This window comes from Bos indicus x Bos taurus, chromosome X (genome assembly GCF_003369695.1).
Source record: "Bos indicus x Bos taurus breed Angus x Brahman F1 hybrid chromosome X, Bos_hybrid_MaternalHap_v2.0, whole genome shotgun sequence".
Classification (NCBI taxonomy): domain Eukaryota; kingdom Metazoa; phylum Chordata; class Mammalia; order Artiodactyla; family Bovidae; genus Bos; species Bos indicus x Bos taurus.
This window is the reverse complement of record NC_040105.1, coordinates 143,796,331-143,811,128: the sequence shown is the minus strand read 5'-3', so window position 1 is coordinate 143,811,128 and position 14,798 is coordinate 143,796,331. Positions and strand designations below refer to the sequence as shown.

Here is a 14,798-nt window from a genome sequence, read left to right as displayed (position 1 = left end):
TAGAATAACACTTGAATAAATATCTGGATACCTAGGCCTAGCCAAGATGGGACATAAAACTGACTATCACACCAATGAACCCTCAACAAATACTTCTTGAGCAATACAGATGATCCTGGGAAATGGTACATGAAATGGATTTTTGTATACAGAAGCCCCATGACTTCTCAAACTAATGCTACTTTTAGCTTGGAGTTTGGTCCTGCTAGTCCCTGTGGCACTGCAAAGAGAGGCAAATAATAACCCAATAGATAGTCAGGTTCAGCCCATGAAGGCTTGAGACCTAGAGGATTCATATTTGAAAGAACTCTTGTGGCGGATTCATTTTGATATTTGGCAAAACTAATACAATTATGTAAAGTTTAAAAATAAAATTTAAAAAATAAAAATAAAAAAAGAAAGAACTCTTGATCTTCTTAAACTGGCAGACCTGAAGGGAAGCCTGAACATGCTCACATGAGTTCTTCTGCTAATCCGCAGTGGGGTTGCTCAGTCTAGAAAAGTGACCTCCTGCCTTGGAGTCTTGCTTTGTCCTCCAGTTCCTCAATGAGCCTCAATGCCTGCCCTGACTTCAACTTACTTGACCAGAGCCCAAACACTCTCTGTGCACCATGAACTGGGGCTGCTTCCACATACCAAGAGCAATTATTTGTCTGATTCCAAACATCAGCACATGGATGGTCTTCAGTGCTGGAGCTTGCTGTGTCCCTTTGAACACTTAATCTGGGTACTGAACCCGATTCCAATGTGTGTTTCAGTGTGTGTGTGTGGTGGAGGGGGCAGGTCTTATCCCTCAAAGCAGCAAATAACTCTCCACACACCAGCTGGCTGCCTTACAATTCAGCTCAATGTTGACCCTATCCACCCAGAGATAGCATCGGATTCTACAAGGTCAGGGCTCAGTCCCACAAAACTGTCCCATCCCCCAACTTCAGGTTATCACCAGTGCTTCTGAGCAACTAGTTATAGAGTGTAGGTTCCAACAAGCTTCTCCTTGGGGTCAGTTAATTTAATAGAGTGGCTCACAGAATTTGAGGGAAACTGTTACTAGATTTTACTAGATTAGCAGCTTATGATAAAAGAATAGAACTCAGAAACAGCCAGAGGGAAGAGATGCACATGGAAAGGTATGGGGAAAGGATGAGGAGCTTCCTATGCTCTCTCCAGGCTGCCACTGTCCCCAAATTTCCCAAATTTAGCAACCCAGCAGCTTTCTAAATTCTGGCCTTTTAGGTTTCTCTGGAAGCTTCATTACATGGGCTGCTGCTGCTGCTGCTGCTAAGTCGCTTCAGTCGTGTCTGACTCTGTGCAACCCCATAGACGGCAGCCCACCAGGCTCCCCCGTCCTCTGGGATTCTCCAGGCAAGAATACTGGAGTGGGTTGCCATTTCCTCCTCCAATGCATGAAAGTGAAAAGTGAAAGTGAAGTCGCTCAGTCGTCCAACTCTAGAGACCCCATGGACTGCAGCCTACCAGGCTCCTCCGTCCATGGGATTTTCCAGGCAAAAATACTGGAGTAGGGTGCCATTGCCTTCTCCTCATTACATGGGCATGAATGATCAAATCATTAGCCAACGACCCCTGAATCAACCTCCAGGTCCTCTCCTCTCCTTGGACACCAAGAGGTGGGACTGAAAGTTACAACCCTTTAATCACCTGGTTGGTTCTCCGGGCAACCTACCCCCATCCTCAAACAGGGTCCAAAAGTCACTTCATTGACATAACAAGACACCTTTATTGCTCTCCTCCCAGGAACTTCCAAGGTTTTTAGCAGCTCTGTTCCAGAATTGAGAGTGAAAAACAAACATATATTTCTCCTTAGAAATCACAGTGCATGCATGTTAAATCCCTTCAGTCGTGTCTGACTCGTTTCGACCCCATGGACTGTAGCCCACCAGGCTCCTCCATCCATGGGATTCTCCAGGCAAGAATACTGGAGTGGGTTGCCATGCCCTCCTTCAGGGGATATTCCTGACCCAGGGATTGCACTCGCATCTGCCTGCGTCTCCTGCATTGCAGGTGTATTCCTGACCCACTGAGCCATGTGGGAAGCCCAGAAATCACAGTATCACAACACTATTGGGATGCTTTCTCCACTAGCACTCATTCTGTTTCAATTTCCTTATCCTTGGGAGCCATTATACAGACTGCTAAATTCTCCTAGTTCGTCTTGTCCTTCTCAGGTTCCACTGCTTCCCCACTAACCTGTGCCTGCTTGAACAGTTTATGGCAGTAGATGAAAAGGAAGAAAAGTAAAAGTGAATGATCCTCCTATGCATTCTGCAAGATCAGATTCCTGAGTACCATATTTTCATGCTGCTGCTGCTGCTGCTGCTAAGTTGCTTCAGTCGTGTCCGACTCTGTGCGACCGCATAGACGGCAGCCCACCAGGCTCCCCCGTCCCTGGGATTCTCAAGGCAAGAACACTGGAGTGGGTTGCCATTTCCTTCTCCAATGCATGAAAGTGAAAAGTGAACGTGAAGTCGCTCGGTCGTGTCCGACTCTTAGCGACCCCATGGACTGCAGCCCACCAGGCTCCTGCATCCATGGGATTTTCCAGGCAAGAGTACTGGAGTAGGGTGCCATTGCCTTCTCCGATCATATTTTCATAGAACTGTATGTATCAGATTTGAGTGTGGCTTCAGCTGCATCTTGTAGAACAAAAGTATGAAAAGTATACACTATAACAACAATCCAATTACAATATTTCTGCTATAAGTCTCAGTTATTTTGGCCCTACTGCAAACAGAGTTTCTTTTTATGAGAATCACATATTCTAAAATTATGATCTTAATAGCAAAATGAGCAATGAAATATATTTTAAGTGGTTAAAATAAGAAAAACTGATCTTGAAATTATTTTAAAATATCTGTAAAGCATATTAAACTGAAAACACAGCTCAGACTGGGACTTGAATCTGTGAACTGGAACTTGAACCCACTATCTTTTTTTTTGTTTTTGGCTGTGCTATGCAGCATGTGGGATCTTAGTTCCCTGACCAAGGATCAAACCTGTGCCCTTTGCATTGGGAGCATGGAGACTTAACCGCTGGACCACCAGGGAAGTCCAAACCCATTATCTTTTAATTGAGATCATACATCTGGTCTCAGGACTTAATGAAGCTCGGGTTTTTTATGTCTCATTACAGAAAGAATTCAGTGAAAGACAAAGTCACAAGTAAGAAGTGGATTTATTTAGAGAGATACACATTCCATAGACAGAATGACCTTGGGAGGAACACTCCACAGACAGTATGTGGGCCATCTCAGAAGGTAAGAGGCGCCCAAATATGGGGTGGTTAGTTTGTATGGGCTGGTTAATTTCATAGGCTAATGAGTGGGAGGATTATTCTAAATAGTTGGGGGAAGGGGCAGAAATTTCTAAGAACTGGGCCACTGTCCACTTTTGACCTTCTATAGTTAGCCTCAGGACTACCATGGCACCTGTAGGTATATCATTTAGATGCTAATATATTACAGTGAGCTCTAATGAGGCTCAAGGACAACTGGAAGTAGAATCTTCTGCCATTTTGGTCCTAGTTGGTTCTAAACAGTTTATGTCTATGTTGTATCCTCAAGGGCTATATCATTCTTTTAGAGGTTGTGCCCTGCTCCCTTTCCTCCTGTTTCAAAACCAGGTCTTCTAAGAGTGTCTTCCTTGCCTGTAAATCAGGCACCTCTGAAAGATATACTGATGTATATTTTTAAAAACACCAGAAGACAATTTTACCGCCCCAGGCCAACTTGGCCTCGATGGGCCAGACTGCCAGATCCACCATTCTCTGGTGTTGGGATTTTCGTTTTCAGATGCATCGACTTTGTTGGTTGGTATTATGTGTATAATGAGTACATGCTAGATACCTACCAGTCATTGCTTGCTCAGTGTGTGTGTTTCCTGTGGGCAGCAAGACAAGTCATGTAATTTGTATTGGTTAGCACTCCCCTGCTCTCACCCTATCCTCACCCTGGGCCACCATGATTGACTTATCTAGACATAATTCAGATTTGAACAAGCATTAGGAACCCATTGGACAGGAAAACTGGATCAAGAAAGAAGTTCTGTCACCAGAGGCAACAGGAAACCCCAGACCCAAAATGAGGAGCTGAGCCAGAAAGGATGCCAGTCTGCCAAAGTCCAAATGCCAAAGAGAAAGTCAGGGAAAAGATCAAGTCCTGGAAGGAACAAAGATGGGAATTATCAAAATCAAAGCACACAGTCAAGGAAAGAAACAGGAAAACAAGATAAAGTAAAATCAAATCAAGACTAATTAGGGTCAAGAGAAGGCACATCAATTGATTAGAATGCCTGCTAACTACTGGGGGTGGCTTCAGAGAGGCCCACAGGGATGTGCTGAAAAGAAGGGCAGGTAAGTCAGCCCAATGTAAAGAGTCAGGAAGGAGGTGGATTAATATTTCCTATGGTACCTTTCACAAAGTAAATTCTCAGTTAATATTAACTGAGCTAGTCAAGCAGTAATTAGGTACACACAGCCCTGGTGGTCGGAATGTGTCATATTAGCTTGCACAAGAATAAACCAGACCAAAGGTTATGGGGCATTTTTATTAATAACAGTTAAACAAGGGCTGCTTCAGAGTCCGACAGCCCAAGACCAAATTGGACCAGTTTTGCAGAGGTACATGGAATAAGGAAGGAAAGAAAGAAAGAGAAGCTCATGCTTACTGAATACCAATGCCCTTATGTAATTTGCTTAATTCGATTGCCAAGGGGTATGAAGTATTTATGATTTCACAGATGATGAAATTGGAGAATGGTTAAGCATCTTTCCTAAGGTCATGCAGTCAGAATTCAAATGCAGAACTGATTCCAGAATCCAGGCTCTTTTTGAATATTCTACCCTCCACCTTATGAACCAGGTTGGGAAGACGCACAGACTAGTCAGTGGAAAATCAGAGAGAGCAATACCCTGTCAAGAGCAGGACAAGAAGGCTCTCTAGAGGAGAGGGTTTGTCACTTCTTGAAAAGATACTGCAGTTGAACTCTGTTCCTTGTGACTTTGCTTGGTTGACTTGCAATAACCAAGCCATGATCCAGGTAGCAGTAGCTACTATTTACTGAAAATCTACTGTGTACTCACACCCTATGCTAGGTACGTATATTAAGCACTATCATTTCCAAAACATTTTCATAGCCATTGTTTCACTTGGCCAAGACAAGGACTCAGATACATGGCAGAAAGCCAAAAAGCCCAGATTTCAGAAATAGGAAGCAAGTTAAGGCAACATTGATATTTTAATACTGAAAACCTGATGGCTAGGCTGGAACTGCCTGGCTGCTTGTTCAATCGCTCAGTTCTGTCTGACTCTTTGCAATCCCATGAACTGCAGCCCACCAGGCTCCCCTGTCCATGGGATTCTCCAGGCACGAATACTGGAGTGGCCTGGGTTATTCTTGTCTAAAATCAGGATTGGTCCAGGGAATCAGGTGGGACTGAATCTGCAGGTAGAAGGCCAAGTAACCCCTGACGTGGAGGAAGAAAAACAACAAGCTTATGAAATAGGAAACTTCTGATGGCAGTTTCATTCAAAACTATCAGGCGGCTCTACCTGAAGAAAACAAAACAAAAAAACACTAATTAGAAAAGATACATGCACCCCTATGTTCATAGCTGCATTATTTCAATTGCCAAGATATGGAAGTGCCCATCAATAGATGGATGGATAAAGAATATGTGGTATATATGCAATGGAATAGTCAGTTCAGTTCAGTCGCTCAGTCATGTCCGACTCTTTTCGACCCCATGAATCACAGCACGCCAGGCCTCCCTGTCCATTACCAACTCCCGGAGTTCACTGAAACTCGTGTCTATCGAGTCGGTGATGCCATCCAGCCATCTCATCCTCTGTCATCCCCTTCTCCTCCTGCCCCCAATCCCTCTCAGCATCAGAGTCTTTTCCAATGAGTCAACTCTTCACGTGAGGTGGCCAAAGTACTGGAGTTTCAGCTTTAGCATCATTCCTTCCAAAGAAATCCCAGGGCTGATCTCCTTCAGAGTGGACTGGTTGGATCTCCTTGCAGTCCAAGGGACTCTCAAGAGTCTTCTCCAACACCACAGTTCAAAAGCAGCAATTCTTCAGCGCTCAGGTGTCTTCACAGTCCAAGTCTCATCCATACATGACCACTGGAAAAGCCATACTCAGCCATAGAAATGAAATCTTGCTATTTGCAACAACATGGAAGGACCTAAAGGGTATTGTGTTAAGTGAAATGTCAGACAAAGACAAATACCATATGATTTCACTTAAATGTGGAATCCAAAAAACAAGTGAACAAACATAACAAAACAGAAACAGAGTCATAGATACAGAGAACAAGTGGTGGCTGCCAGAAGGGAGGGGCTGGGAGGAGGAAAGAAACAGGTGAGTGAGCTTAATAGCCTTATGGGATAGAATCCCAGCTCTGCCACATCCCAGCTATGCCATCTTGGGCAAGTCTCTTCACTTCTCTGAGCTTCAGTTTTTTTCACAGGTTAAGTGGGGATAATAACTGTAGCTACTCCATTCACATAGGGTTGTGAAGATTCAATGACAAAGTGTAGAAAAACCCTTTATAACAGTGCTTAACACACAGAAAGTGATAGCTTTTAAATTTTATCTATAGTCACACTTAGCCAGACACCAATTCGTTCTCCATGCTGTAGCCAAAGTGGCATTTTCTGAAATAAATATGCTCACATCCTCCCCACCACCACCACACACAAGGACCCAAAGAACAGTCTAATGGATTGCCATCGCCCTTAGGATAACGTCAAAACTCCCTAACAGCCCCGGCCGGCCGGGGTGCTCTAGGTGCTGCGCGGAGGCCCTCTGCACCCGTGCGAACATGGCGCTGTGCGCGGCGCGGTTGGCAGCCTGCGCGCCATCTCGGCACCTAGCGCGCCCTGCTCGCTGCCGCCCTGGGGACTGTGGGTGGGTGCCGTCCGGGCGCTGCGCACCGGCCCTACTCTGCTGTCGGTGCGGAAATTCACAAAAAAACACGAATGGGTAACAACAGAAAACGGTGTTGCAACAGTGGGAATCAGCAGTTTTGCACAGGAAGCTTTGAGAGATGTTGTTTACTGTAGTCTGCCTGAAGTTGGGACAAAGTTGAACAAACAAGAGGAGTTCGGTGCTTTGGAAAGTGTGAAAGCTGCTAGTGCACTCTATTCTCCTCTATCAGGAGAAGTAACTAAAATTAATAAAGCTCTAGCAGAAAATCCAGGACTTGTCAACAAGTCTTGTTATGAAGATGGTTGGCTGATCAAGATGACATTCAGTAACCCTTCAGAACTAGATGAACTAATGAGTAAAGAAGCATATGAGAAATACATAAGGTCTATTGAGGACTGAAAATGGAACCCCAAAATAAACTACTTTGAAACAATTAAATCTATCATAGTTGTCTTAAATTAGTGGTGGATAGATATTTAAAAAGCAACTTTTAGCAAAAGAAGCTACTTCTAACAATGTTTCCTGAAGAAAATACCCCTTAACTTTCTACTGACTTCAGATAAACAGTGTGCATCTTTTCCACAGCATCCTGTGATTTTTAGGCTAGGCTCCAGTTACAATATTCAGAATTCCTGGAATTATCTCTGGTAAAACTGATTACAAAAATTATGTAATTCAAGGATAACATGGTTATCTTAAACCTTATATGACATTGTAACTTGCTTACAGCTATCCTTGGATTTGGGTCAAAATTATCTTCCCACTAGAAATAACTGCCAGTGGAGGAAAGTTTGTTAGTTGTATAGTGTCCAATGAAGAATATTACTATCTTAATTTTGCTGTGTTTGCTTAATTTTGCTGTGTTTGCTGGTGCTATTTTTATATAGTGAAGCAACAGACTTGCAGAAGAATAAACAATTTAATAATAAAATATTCAACTTCTTAAAAAAAAAAAAAACTCCCTAACACAGACTAGAGAAAGTAGTGCATGAATTTCCGCAGCATGAAACCAGAACCGTTTCCCACTATGCCTTTCTAGAAACTTCCTGCTACCCCACTGGCCTTCTCTTAGTCCCCTTCACTCAACTTGCTCCCTCTCACCCCAAGACCATATTCTACCTGCCTGGATGCTCCCGATCCTTTTTCCTAACTGCTCCCCATTCTGCAGTTCTCAGCTCAAACCTTACTTTCCCAAAGAACTTTTCCTTGACTGGTCATTTCTGAACACTCTCAAATTGTCACGTACCTATCCTGTAGTGAATATATCACAGTGGCTGTTTTTATTTCTTTGTGTGATTACAGGATTAGTGTCTACATCCCCTACCTGACTATGACATCTGTAACAGTAAGGAGCTTGTTTTTCATCACGGCTACCTGAGCAGCAGGTAGTATGTGTCTGGCACGTAATAAATGTTCAACAAATTGCTAGACTCAATGAATGAAAGAATGACTAAATCTCACTTGCTGTGCAGAGGATCAAATGGAAGGAAAAATAAATTGAAACCATAAGACTGCAGATAACATTGTAAAATGGTCTGGGCCTTGAAACAGTTATGAGGCTGTGGAAGCAAAAGTTCTTAGACCAAAATCATGTTTAAAGGAAAATAAGACAGAAAAAAAAAAAATATGGAGTTTAAGCTAATGGAAAAAGCAGGAAGGAAGGGGGAGAATTCTTGAACCCACTGAGTCAAGACAAGGCAATTAAACATTATTTTTTAAAGTTAGGGGGTGTATGTGTGTACACTTCATAGTCTTTAAACTTAAAAACACACCCAAGTTATTTTTGATAGGAAAAGAAAAATCTGGAAAAAAGGAGAGTTCCTGGAATAGGAGAGATACCAACGCCCACCTGGCCTTCTGTACTGCCAGCCTCATTTCCAGGCAGTTGATCCCTGTTTCTATTTTTCCCCTTTCTTTGTTTTTCATTAAGACTGCTAGAATGACCCAGCTCTGAAGTTGATGCTATTACCTTCAGAACTCAGCATTTCTGAATCAAGGCCCTCTCCTCCCCATCCCTTGTGCTCTTGATCTGCCTCATCTCTGCTATTTAGTGTCCTAAAAGTAGCTGCCATTTGGTCCTTGCCCAGCCTTTCTGTTCACTCCTCACTAACCACACCACCACCCTTGGGAGGAAGGTTCAAGGCTGCTTCGTGGTCTAGCGCAGGGATTTTCAAGTCATAGGACAGACCCAGCAGTGAATTTAGTAGGTCAAGATGAGACTAGTTTTTAGTGGGATGAAATAGAACGGAAAAATAAATATCAGAGTGCATTGTACATAGTAAGGTGTGTCTTGTTAAACTTTCTAGATTCAATCATGTCTGTATGTATAAAAAATGTTTGGTAGCTACTGTGATTTAGTGCTGCTTCAGCATGCTAGACTCTATAGTGTTTGGTGTATGAATCAGACAAGCAGTTTTCCCCCAGGAAGTTTTGTTCAGTAGTTTAGCCTTAATGTAAATAACTCTGATATAAGACAGATAGTAATAAATATCATAAGGCAGCCATAAATAAAGCTTACAGGTAACGATAATAACTTAGTGTCTATAATAATAAAATGCTATTTATAATGTTTATGGAGCACATTTGTGCCAGGCAATGTGCTAAGCACTTTATGGGCCTTAGCTCATTTGGTCCTCTTAACAACACTATGAAATAGGCCGTACTCTCACCCTCACGTTATAGAAGTAAAAATGGAGGCTCAGAGACACGATGTAACTTGTCCTGGTGCCCACAGTTGGTTACATGGCTGAACCATGACTGAACAGCAGTGTCACTCGAGTTCAGCACCCATGCTTTTCTGCCACTAAATGTTAGCATCTTTGTAATCCAACAAATTGCCTTTCCCCCATTGTTCTAATAATACCTATTAATATTTCTATTTCTATCACCTCTAATAATACCAACAAAATATTCATGGTAGCCCCTTCCTATTATTGAATGGTTATAGCTAAATTTTTGGACCACAGCGAAGTCCGCTTTCTACTTATCAGTTGCAAAATAATTGATCTCCCACTAAAAGAGAGCTTCTCTTATCATAACCCCCTAATTACAAAACAAAAACAAAGGAAGGAGGGAATCATAATGTGGTATGTCCTTGGTTGCCTCACAGAATTGACTTTTACTGTCTCTGGCTCCATAAACATGAGCAGGTATAAATTAATACTTTTCCTAAAGGCAATCAACTAATTCCTGCATAAATATTCTTTTACCTCCAGGGAGTTCACAGTAAATGTAAATGGTGCTTAAGCTATTAAATGGTAACACGCTTAGCTCATTAAATCTTCTCAGGAATAATTTGTACCGAGGGAGGGTCTGTTAACATCCACATGCCTACTTGAATGTCTGACAAGGGTTTATATGGTACCCAAAGAAACACTGGGGAAGCCTTTGCCGGAGCATAGCCTGAGTGTGAATGCTGCTACGTGGGGCACCTGCTGCCAGGGCTAGACATCCAGTCATGGGGCACTCAAGTGCTGAATTCGAGAGGTCATAGTGGATGGGGCTCTTGAAAAACAAACTGGCTGAGACACATGAAGAAAAGGGAGAAGGAGGCAAGGATTACAACTTGAATTATCCTTATATGATACTCTTTTTTTCAAAATGCTTTCAGATCCATTATAATTTTTAATTATTAAATATTGGATCAGTTCACTTTAGTTCAGTCACTCAGTCATGTCCGACTCTTTGTGACCCCATGAATCGCAGCATGCCAGGCCTCCCTGTCCATCACCAACTCCCAGAGTGCACTCAGACTCACGTCCATCGAGTCAGTGATGCCATCCAGCCATCTCATCCTCTGTCAACCCCTTCTCCTCCTGCCCCCAATCCCTCCCAGCATCAGAGTTTTTTCCAATGAGTCAACTCTTTGCATGAGGTGACCAAAGTACTGGAGTTTCAGCTTTAGCATCATTCCTTCCAAAGAAATCCCAGGGCTGATCTCCTTCAGAATGGACTGGTTGGATCTCCTTGCAGTCCAAGGGACTCTCAAGAGTCTTTCCAATACCACAGTTCAAAAGCATCAATTCTTCAGTGCTCAGCCTTCTTTCACAGTCCAACTCTCACATCCATACATGACCACTGGAAAAATCATAGCCTTGACTAGACGGACCTTTGTTGGCAAAGTAATGTCTTTGCTTTTCAATATGCTATCTAGGTTGGTCATAACTTTCCTTCCAAGGAGTAAGCGTCTTTTAATTTCATGGCTGCAGTCACCATCTGCAGTGATTTTGGAGCCCGAAAAATAAAGTCTGACACTGTTTCCACTGTTTCCCCATCTATTTCCCATGAAGTGATGGGACTGGATGCCATGATCTTTGTTTTCTGAATGTTGAGCTTTAAGCCAACTTTTTCACTCTCCTCTTTCACTTTCATCAAGAGGCTTTTTAGTTCCTCTTCACTTTCTGCCATAAGGGTGGTGTCATCTGCATATCTGAGGTTATTGATATTTCTCCCGGCAATCTTGATTCCAGCTTGTGCTTCTTCCAGCCCAGCGTTTCTCATGATGTACTCTGCATATACGTTAAATAAGCAGGGTGACAATATACAGCCTTGACGTACTCCTTTTCCTATTTGGAACCAGTCTGTTGTTCCATGTCCAGTTCTAACTGTTGCTTCCATACCTTTAAAGTATACTCTTTAATGTTGATGTAAATTAGAAAGCATCCTCACAACACTGGGGAACCTACTCTCTAGCAGAGATGCTGGAAGTCTGGTTTTGGAGTCTGTATTTGGGGAAAATCTGTTATTAGGTTTTGGTTTTGATCTAGATCCTTGGAAGGCTGAATAGATAATGCTCACATCAACACCATTTTTGTTTTTCTGTACTTGCACATGACCAAGGCTCAGTATTTGGAAGTATTATGAGTATCAAAACATTGTTTCAAATATAGGTAGGCATTCTAAATGTTACATGCACTGAAAATTCCCTTACTATTGTAAGAACAAAATGCTGCACTATAAATGATAGTTATACAAATGAGCTGCTAAGTTTATGTACAATGATTATGAACATCAAATAATTAAACAGGGGGATAGATAAAGAATATGAATATTAAAAAAGTATGTTGACTAAATTAGTCTATGAAGTAAATTATATACTTTTTGAACTAATGAATGTTATAAAAATAAAATAATTCAAGGTCAAGTAGTATAGGTTAGATCATATCATTCTAATATTTTTGAATTGTTTGGTGTAATTGTATTTCTAACATGAAACAAAATAATCTTCAAGGACTAAATTTTATTTTCAGGTCTCTAAGTCCATTCAGGCCATAAGCCTTTCAAGAAAAAGTTCTGTTTGAGAATGCTTTACATTTTCTGAGTTTGAATTAACAATGGCATATCAACATTATCACCTCAAAATTTCATAAGAAAAAATTCCCAAATCATCTGTGACAAAGCATCTTCAATCCTCTAGGTAAAAATGAATATGAAGAGTATATGCTCAGTCACTCAGTCATGTCTGACTCTTTGTGACCCCTTGGACTATATAGCCCACCAGGTTCCTCTGTCTATGGAATTTTCCAGGCAAGAATACTGGAGTGGGTTGCCATGCCCTTCTCCAGGTGATCTTCCTGACCCAGGGATTGAACTCGCATCTCTTGCATCTCCTCCATTGGCAGGTGGGTTCTTTACCACTAGTGCCACCTGGGAAGCCAGAAAAGAGTACAGTAAAGAAGAAAATACCAAACAAAGTTGAGTCACCTTAAAAATATCTTGCCTTTGCACTGACCTCGGTGGACAGTGATATCTATTTAGTTTCACAAATGTGCAGCTCAGTGTTCACAGAAGATGACAGTGTTTAAAAAAAATTGTTCTGGTTCTGGATGTAAAAATATATTTTTAATTCTAAAATGATAACTAATGGACATATAGCAAGAATTAATTTTTAAAATGAAATTGCAGGTTTGTTCTTATATCTCACAAGTTCATTCTAAAATGGTGATATTTGGTTTGGGCTGAATATTGATATTACACTAAGCCCTTAAGCATTTTGTAATTGTCAATCTCATTTTTATTCATTGCTTCACTACATATTGGCTCAATGGTAAAGAAACCTCCTGTAATACAATATAATGTAGGAGATGCAGGTCGATCCCTGGGTTGGGAAGATCCTTTGGAGAAGGAAAAGGCGACCCACTCCATATTCTTGCCTGGAGAACCCCATGGACAGAGGAGCCTGGTGAGCTATAGTCCATGGGGTCGCAAAGAGTTGGACATGACATAGCGACTAAACAACAAAACCATATATTGCTTAGCTTTGCTTAGAAACAAACTTTCAGTAGATGATATTAATTAGTCCTTTTGCTTTTTTGCTCAACATTATCTTAATGGGATTTGTTTTCTTTGCTGTAGCATACTCTAATTTATACAAATGTTGCAATTTATTGATCCATATTTTTTTGATCCATCTTTTCAATGGATATTGAGGTTGTTTCTCTCTCTCTCTCTTTTTTTTTTTACTATATTGGCAAAGCTTCTCTGAATAGTCCAGTGCATGCCTCTTTATGTACATGTGCAAGAATTGTAGAGTATATGACTAAGAGTTGAACTGCTAGGTCATAAGTAATGTGGTGGGGTTTTTTTGACCACACCTCCTGGCTTGCAGGATCTTAGTTCCCTGACTGGGGGTCTAGCATGGTCCCTGCAGTGGAAGCAGAGTCCTGACCACTGGCCCACAGGGAACCCCCAGAGGACGTGCCTCTTTAGTAGACAATGGCAATGTTTTTCCAAAGTGGTAGCACTTGGGCTTCAACCACAGCATCCGTCTCTATTCTTTCCCTGTGACCTCACAGCAATTTCGTGATACTACTAAGGCTCCCAGAAAGAAAGAGCAAGGAGATTGTGAAAAGAGAATTATTACAAACATCAGCAAATCTTCTACTAATTTCCTTTTAGATGATTTGCTTAACCTTTGGAGGGCTTCCCAGGTGGCACAATAGTAAAGAATCTGCCTGCCAATGCAGGAGACTTAGGAGGCCCAGGTTTGATCCTTGGGTTGGAAAGATCCCCTGGAGGAGGACATGGCAACTCACTCCAGTATTCATACCTGGAAAACCCCATGAACAGAGGAGCCTGGCGGGCTAGTCTACAGGGTCGCAAAGAGTCACACAACTGAGCATGCATGCAGGCAACCTTCCTGGGTGTCATTTTATTCACTTCTTAAATGAAGTTTTGGACAAGGAGAAATTTCTTTCAGTTCTAAAAGTCTTTTATCTACATTTTGCAGTTGGAAATACTGAGACACAGAACAATAACCTGCTTTGCCTAAATTCATATAGCACATCATTGGGGCTCAAGTTCCTCACGTGGAAAAAGGGGATAGACTATCCCAGTCTTACATATCACAGCATATTTTATGTGTCTGGACTGAGAGTCCATGGTTTCAGGGCCAACAGTAACCACCATTTATTAATAGATCCATTAGTGAAAGTCACTCAGTCGTGTCCGACTCTTTGAGACTCCATGAACTATACAGTTCATGGAATTCTCCAGGCCAGAATACTGGAGTGGGTACTCCAGGGGATCTTCCCAACCCAGGGAATAAACCCAGGTCTCCCACATTGCAGGCAAAGTCTTTACCAGCTGAGCCACCAGGGAAGCTCAATAGATATATAATAGACTATAAACATTAATGAAATAACGTACTATGTGCAAGGCAGGCATCATAGATACCAATGATGTCCTCTGTCCAGAGGAAATGTCCTCTGTTTTTGAGGAGCTCATAAGATAACAGAAGAGATACATGGGTAAACCAGGATGTATCAGTCTACAGTGAGACAAGTGAGGTGATAGAGACGTGCACACATCACAGCAGGAGGGGTGGAAGGGGGAGCCAGGGAACACTTATGG

General features: G+C 42.0%; 1 pseudogene; it reads left to right on the top strand.

The window, feature by feature from the left end:
* The first annotated feature begins 3,253 nt into the window (after positions 1–3,253).
* Positions 3,254–7,346, top strand: LOC113888213 (annotated as a pseudogene).
* Positions 7,347–14,798: the final 7,452 nt, after the last annotated feature.